The sequence below is a fragment of the Mizuhopecten yessoensis genome, unplaced genomic scaffold (assembly GCF_002113885.1).
Source record: "Mizuhopecten yessoensis strain PY_sf001 unplaced genomic scaffold, ASM211388v2 scaffold10797, whole genome shotgun sequence".
NCBI lineage: Eukaryota > Metazoa > Mollusca > Bivalvia > Pectinida > Pectinidae > Mizuhopecten > Mizuhopecten yessoensis.
The window spans coordinates 3,233,400-3,241,812 of NW_018408726.1; the positions used below are offsets into that span (position 1 = coordinate 3,233,400).

At 37.1% G+C, this 8,413-nt stretch overlaps 1 long non-coding RNA gene across 1 annotated transcript; it reads left to right on the top strand.

The window, feature by feature from the left end:
* Positions 1–4,747: 4,747 nt before the first annotated feature.
* Positions 4,748–7,927, top strand: LOC110462446. Its single transcript, XR_002464284.1, has 4 exons — positions 4,748–4,782; positions 5,384–5,502; positions 6,421–6,547; positions 7,811–7,927. It is a non-coding gene; the product is annotated as an uncharacterized LOC110462446 (long non-coding RNA).
* Positions 7,928–8,413: the final 486 nt, after the last annotated feature.

Sequence of the window (8,413 nt, forward strand, 5' to 3'; positions counted from 1 at the left end):
TCGTAGACGTTTTATAAGTGAAATGCATTAATGTGAAATAGTTTTACTTCAGAGCAGGTTAAAATAAGAATACTCAGATGCGGTTTAGATTTTGTAAAGAATTAGTCCTTCATTGGATAGAAACAATCTTAATAAAACCCAATAGCAATGAAACTTAAACTTTTACTTTACAAATTATTAAAGCTCATGAGATATGATGACGTCTTCCACTAAGGACGGATCATTTTAACGTCATATTGAATTACAACGAATTTCAACTTTGCAAAAAGTAAGTAGCATATTCTAACAAAGTCATTATTTTTGACACAGTATTACGTATGCATGGTATTTCTGGATAGCTGACAAATTATATAGTCCAGCAGATTATGCCAATATATAAAAAATATTTCAATTAATGATGCAAGCACCAACTTTGGGAATGGCACCATTGAAGTATTCTTCATTTAATTTAATTCGTTAGCCACACGAAATTTTCAAAATGACGGCCATTTTCCAAGATGGCAGCCATGGGGTTGCTATAATTATGTTTTTTGTACTGAATAATTGTTTTTTTTGGCTCTACTGGTTGGAATTTGTTTTGTTTGCATCTTGAATCACGGTAAAACTATACTTACATGCTTTTTAAACTGTTTAGAAACTTGAAATACGGTTTTGTCAAAACAATAGAGTGAATGTCAAAGCACAACCAGGGCACACTGGTGACATCACTGCTGTGAAACTCGGCATGGGGTTCAGTGACATCTCAACTAATTAAGCATAGCTAAGTGACCCAAATGCTACCGTACTAGCCCCTGACACATTATTATAGTATTAAACATAATGTTATATGAAACCTGAAGCCGCGCCTGAATCGACAGGATGTGACAGCGCGGGAGAACCGAGACAAGGGTAACGGGGCATATGTTACCCGGAGGGTGTACATATCGCACGGGACTTAATAATTGTCACTAGATGAACGATCGGACTAGGTGTAGGATAGTATTATAGATCGAACCTAGTTGTATCCCATACTACAAAGCGCTTTTTGACAATTTTAGGTGATAAACCCTCGACCTTAAATTTTGTCGGTTATTTTAATCATGCAGTAGTTTACTAAATTAGTAGGATGAGTACAATTACATCAACACCTTTGGCGTCTACTTTGGTGACTGACTGGAATAGATGTTGTCTCTGTCAAACAGAGAAAGATGAAGAATTGAAATGTCAACCATCTCGCTACGACAGAAACAAGGATGGCGATGGGTATGCTATGATAGCTAGAAATGTCCCTTTCTTTAAAATCATCAATCAAATGTCAATCATTATGGACCCTGCTATATTGGCATAGAGGAAACACGCAGAGAAAACAAAGCAAAACACCATCAAGGTTGCCGGCTTTTGTTTAATATCAGTGAACTTGAGAAACGAGGAGCAGATCTGCCAATTCAAAGGATTTAAACGAGGGTCCAGTACCAGCTAAAAGTAGACGAACAAGCCTTGATAATCGTGTGTGTTTCCTTTGCGAACAAGAGGCACCCCGATCTGAGCTAAGGAATGCCATGACAATGGATCTTGATAAAAGATTAAACGAATGTGCTAGAAACCTGAATGACGGGAAACGATTAGCAATACTAAGTGGTGGTGATATTGTTGCACAAGAACTGGGGTATCACCGCTCTTGCTTGACGACACTTTCTTCGAAAGAATAAGAAGTCAACCCAATAGTGTTTTCTGAGCTTCTTGTATACGTAGACGATTGGCCTGTAGTATTCCGACTTGCAGATCTTGTCGTTCTTTACAACCAACGACTACAACAATTATGAGTAGAAACACCAAATGCTAATTCTACAAGATTAAAGGACAAGTTACTGCAGAAATTCCTGATTTGGGGGCCCATTAGAAGAGATATTCTGTTTGCACTTAAGCAGGATATTGGTGAAGCCCTGTCACAGGCAGTTGACTATTCGGAAGCTCTCATGGTTACCAAAGCAGCTGGAATCTTATGAAGGCATATGCCCAAGCACAAGGCTGCATTCAATGGAATGTTCCATGATAATTGCATAGAAGATGCCGTACCATCTATTCTTCTTCAAATTGTTTGTATGATTGAGCACGGGGCTGACATAAAATCACAATAACGGTTTGGTGCGTCTAAGACTGATTTGGCCATGGCGCAGTTGCTCCAGTACAATTGCTATGCAAAACACAAGGAGGGAGCTAAAACCTTTAGACATTCCAAAGATCGAGAAACCCCATTTCCAGTCTTCATTTCCACATATGCAAAAACAAGGAAAAGGCTCTGGTAAAAATGCTGCACGGACATGGTCTAAGTATTTCTTATGACAGGGTTCTTGACGTGTCTGCTCAATTTGGGAATGCAGCTGTGAATAGATACAAGAACGAGGGTGTTGTGTGTCCATCTGATCTGAGGAAAGACCTTTTTCCTACTGCTGCAATGGACAACATTGACCATAATCCAACTGCAACTACCGCAACAACATCCTTTCATGGCACCAGTATTTCAGTGTTTCAACACCCAACATCATTAAATCAAGGCCAAATACGAGAGAGGAATCTAATTGACAGCAAATCTAAAAAGGTACCAGAGCTACCAAACTCTTATACGAACATACATCCCTCTTTCTTTACACAAAAATAGCCATGTCCTACAACTATCGAAACACCTTTTGTTCTTCCCGCATTGCAATTAATGCCCGAATTTGACTGGTTGCAAAAGGTGAGTGTAACTGAAACAGGTGACGATGAGGAAGTCAATATATCGTGGTCCTCCTATCATGCGTCCATGAAAAGAAGCCCTGCCTTTCAAATAAGCATTACGGCGCTATAACCTTTACTGCGAGAAAAAGCACACTCTGTCGCCACCATTAGACATGTCAAGGATAGAGTGGAAATAGTTTCCCATTTAAATCCTGGTCAGTCGCCAGTCATAGCTGCTGATCAGCCACTCTATGCAACCGCAAACCAAATACAGTGGCACTGGCCAGATCGATGTGGTGAAGATAATTTTGTTATGATGTTTGTTGGATTGCATATTGGGATGGCAGCATTCACGTCCATTGGCACCCTGCTTCAAGAGAGTGGGTGGACTAGTTCTCTTGTAGAGTCAGGAATAGCGTCATCTAGCACAGCATAATCTTTTCTGTCGGCTTTAAGTGTCACAAGAACACGCCAGATGCACCAGATTGCAGCGTGTACTCTGTATAAGCTCCAGATTGAAGTTTATAACCGCAAGACCTCAGAGGTAAATGATAATGATGATCCCAATCCGACTTTTGAAGAACGGATTGCCCGAGGAAGCAGATACCAGGATCTTTGTACATGCCAAACATGCTGTTGCAGAGGGATTTCGATCTATAATGATAAAGGCAAATGACACAGATATTCTTGTTATAAGTGTCAGTGTGTTGTCATCTTTTCAAAAGTAAGGCCTACAGACACTTTGGATTGATTTTGGTCAAGACAAAAATCAAAGATGGATTCCTATCCTTGATATCAATAGCCCGATTGGCTATGGTAAATCTGAGGGAACATCACTTTTTCATGCCTTTACCGGTTGTGATATTGTATCAGATTCTCGGGGTAAAGGGAAGAAGACTGCATGGCAAACTTGGAATGTGTGTCCTGAAGTTACGTCCGTCTTTGCAAAACTCAGTAAGTATCCCCCTGTAGTTAGTGAATCAAATCAAGATATTTTGGAAATGTATGTCATTGCTATGTATGACAAATCAAGCCCTACTGCAAATATCAACAATGCAAGACTTGATCTCTTCGCTCGAAAGAAAAGATCCTATGAGTCAATCCCTCCAACACATGGAGCTCTAATCGAGCATACTAGGCGAGCTGATTACCAAGCAGGTTGCATCTGGGGTCAGTCTATCATATCCAACATGGAAACTGAATGTCCTGGGGAATGGGGCTGGAATAAAAAGGGGGATATTTGACAAATCGTGTGGACAAAACTTGCTTCAATTGCCCAGAGTTGTCAACAACTGACAAAATGTGGATGCAAGACGGAATGTTGTGGTCGACGCAAATGTTTCAGATTAAGTCTACCTTGCACGGCATTGTGTGGTTGTAACTGTGAAACATAGATATACAGCTGTGTTGCAGTTATGACATTTAGATACCATGTTAAAATTAGATTAGTGACAGGAGCTCACAATTTAAAATGAGGGGAAAAAACGTGTAAATATTTTTGTTTATTTTTTTCGCTTTATTTGTAGATATTATGATTTTAATTTTGCAAAAGGAAGGCTTAATAAAACCTTATGTGGTCTTTTCTTTTTGTTTTATTGTTAAATGTCATGAGATAGCTTTTAAAACTATTTTGAGATGAATCAGTACGGTTAGTTTCATTTCTTTACCAAAAAAGGTAAGGAGATTTTATCAAAAAAATCCATTATGGCGTCCATCTTGGAAAAAGTGGCCGCCATTTTGGAATTTCAAATGGCTAACGTGCTTTTTGAGTTAAGTAGTGTTTAAAGAGTGTATGTACCAAATCCTATGCTTGCATTATTTTTTTTTATTTTTTTTTTACTATTCGGCTCAACTAATAAGGAATTATAAGGCGACCGTAGTCCTACATACATTTAAAAACGTAGAAAACAGACTCATCATGATATTCATTGATTTACCGCCAAAAGAATAGACGTATACTGTTTTTCTAGCATTTTATTATCGCACATGCATCATCGTCAGGAAAAACGGATCAGATAGCACCTTATAAATACGAAATCCCATTGTGTTCATTTAGTATCGGTGTCACAGACGGACTCTTTAACGGTGAGTACTATCATTGAGATTTACGAAGTAAATGCTAACATACTTTAGCTGAATTGAGAACTATATATTACATTTCAATAATAATGGTCATTCATATTTTGGTATAAAGTAGAACATGTATATTAAAAAAACCAATGAGTAATACGTAGCTATGCACCGACATATTGTACAAAGTTTTAAACATCTTTATTTTGTTGATTTCCGAGAGAGAAACATGTTACTGTTTCAATGATTTTCTGCAGAATGAATATAATGCTAATATGCAGCAAAAGAGCAAAACCTAGAAGTGTAAATTGGAGATACGATAGCTATCACGCTCCACAGATTGTATACAGCATTATATGTGCGGTTTATATATTTTGTTTACGTATTTCACTTTTCCAAAAGTGCTTATTATTTACTTTATCGTTTTGACAATAGTAAGATATTATGTTTATGTATATATCTTTTTCCTATTTGTGATTATTATTTTCTTTACTGATTTTGATTTTAAATCCAGTACGGATAGCTTGACAATAGTGATGGTTCTATGTTTGTTCTACATTAAAATCCTACTCTGATTTGCTGACGCTGATTAATACATTTCTACTTTGTTGTATAGAAGGAGAATGATGCTGAGAGTGGTAGTTGTGTTGTTAGCCATAACCTTGGCTTTCGTCACAGTTCACGCAACCTGGAACTATGATACACACGGCCCGATTCATTCAGGCGGCACTTTGAGTAAGTAGATACGTTTTCAACAGAAACAAAAATCGTCAAATATTGTTTTCTTTTGTACATCGAAGTACCAGGTCTCCACGACATTTTAGTGATGTTCGTGATTTGATGTTAACCAGTTCCCCTCTTAATTTTGTTTACATATCAAAGAGATTTACACATATCAAATTCTCTTTAATCAGTACTTTAGACCAATTTGAATGTGCACCTATTTGGCCACTAGTACCACAGGTGATTCTCAGAAGGATTAAACAGCTCTATGGTGCAATGTAGTTCGTTTTTGGCATACCCTTTTAGAACAAATGTTATTGGACATTGGTCAAACTGTAAGACATTAATGCTCAAATATGTTTCGAAGATGACTTGGGTAAAGCCGCATTAAATCACGGGCATTGTGACGTAACGATTACGATCTGTTGCCTAACACAGAGGTGTGGTACATACGTCACATCACAGAATCGTCCCCATCTATTTATGTATTTCTTCATGCGTTTCGCATTATTTTAATGTGGACTGCGTCTGTTATGTACGACGTACTACTACGATGTTATGGAAAAGTAAGTTGTTTCTACTTTCGCATTATGATACCAGACCACCAACACGAATACAAAAAAAGGTCAACATTTGACTAAGGGGTAAAGGTTATAACAAAACCTTCAACAGTACATGATCCTACATACTGAAAGTTTGGCAATTACACAGTCCAGTGTGTTGCTGTATGCCAAGATACCGCCTAAATCACGATTGACATGTTGACGGGAAGAGGTTGGGAATGCTTCACTACCAACGTTTCAGACAGTACATCACATATCATGTCAGAGGGGATAAGAAAGAAACACATAAAACATATTATCTGTGTACTGTTATATTATAGCTTTGAAATAAAAAAAAATATTACTGAATCCTATGTAATCAATACAGATCATTGGCCCGGAAGGCACTACTACCGTCGTGGATATTACGGACACAGAATACGTCTTCATTACAGAAATCGGTATAGGAGAAGGAGGTTCCCACGTGGTGGATAATCACACAGCACACTCTCCGGGTAAGTTCCTCTCTGCGTCATAAAGAATCAAAACATGAATCCATATCATATCCCTTTTGTAAATAGTAGTAATAATATATCACATTTGTAAAGTGCCTTTTATTATTTGCAAGGCGCATTATCAGATATACGGTACTGAGCACATCACAGTCATGTTGTAATGTGTTCATTAGGCAATAACCGCACAACAGACATATGCTACAGACCACACCATGGCATGTACTACTGAACACGCATTAGACATAAGTAGCTAATATACAACAAACATACTGTAAGAACACAGAGTGGGCATAATTACAGTTGTTTGTAATACAACATAAACATAGTACTGAACATACAACATACACACTGTACTGAGGTTACAACAGACATACGTTAATGAGCATACGCCATATAAGAGATAGTGAGCATATAACAGACAAACGGTACTGAGCACATTTGGCAATTATCTTACACGTCTAACTTATCACTTAACTAGTATATCTACTCTTTTGATTGTAACGTCACATATCCATTTTAATTATCATTCAAGAAGATCCTTCTGTATACCATTAAACAAAGCCCTCCTTAATGTCACCTATTAGGTTTTTTATACTACACTAATCATTTATTAATATTTCAAGTTGTAATCTTACAGTCTTCGTCAAGTAAGGAAATCAAATGGCTTGCATTTCATAATCTGTTTTTTTTCTATTTCCTCCTTTGGTTTAAAACTAAAACAGTTGTGATATCGCACAACGTATCAAAATAACCGCACGAAGTGTGCGCTACAGATTAATCAATCAGTCGCCTCGTTGTGCGATAAAACGTGCACGTATGTGTGATATGGTAAGATCGGTTGTTTGATGTTACGGAATGAAAAAAACCCAAAAAGATCGAGAGAAATAAGATACATCGTATACGTATTAAACACAACAGATATTCGGTAAGAAATATTTAGTAATGTGAAGACAGCAAGCATATAGTAATGCGAAGACAGCAAACATATAGTAATGTGAAGACAGCAAGCATATAGTAATGTGCACACAGCAATGATATGGTAATGAGCACACAACAGAGAAGTAGTAATGTGCACACAGCCGACATACGTTAACACGTTATCTTCAATATACTTCTGGGATTACACAAATTGTCAACGCACTGGAGCTAACACAAGTAGTCCATATTTACTGTGAGTTTTGCGACTTAATGTCGATTAACTAGTACAGAATGCTACTGAACATTGAGGGTTTTATTCATACTCACTTTGTGTTATATTTTCAGATCCTGTTTCTTACAAAATATTTGGATAACCAACCACTGACAGGTTCTGTAAAGATTAGGAAAGTCATCGAAGAACATTGTTCTTTTTTGTGTTTTATATAAATAAAAACACAGTCAACTGCTATTTAGTTTTCTTTCTTTGTCTGGCCTTCAAACCCAATTTGTTTAAAAAAAATATGAGACATTACTAACTCTTTTAATTGAAATTAAAATAGAATAGAAATTATCTAAACTTTATTTTTTAACATGCATTTCTCCGCGAATCCAATAAATAATCAAAAGTGTGATGAAAAAATATCAGGGATAACATGCCAAATAAGTTACAATTGTATACATTAACGCCGTTATTGTACATTGTACCAAGACATTGAGCGTCACCAGGGGTAATGCAGGAAGAAGTACGTTAACGGCTTATTTCAGACGTGGCATTAGGATTCACAGGCAAAAAAAGTTTAAATTATCATACCTAAAAACGTCTTAAGAATCAATGTATCAACATAGTATCGCTGTACGTAATAATTCAACAATTTACACGCCAATGGCAAAGGTTAGGGAACACGTTTGAGTTTGAAATTATCCCGCCGATTTACGACCGTATAAAAA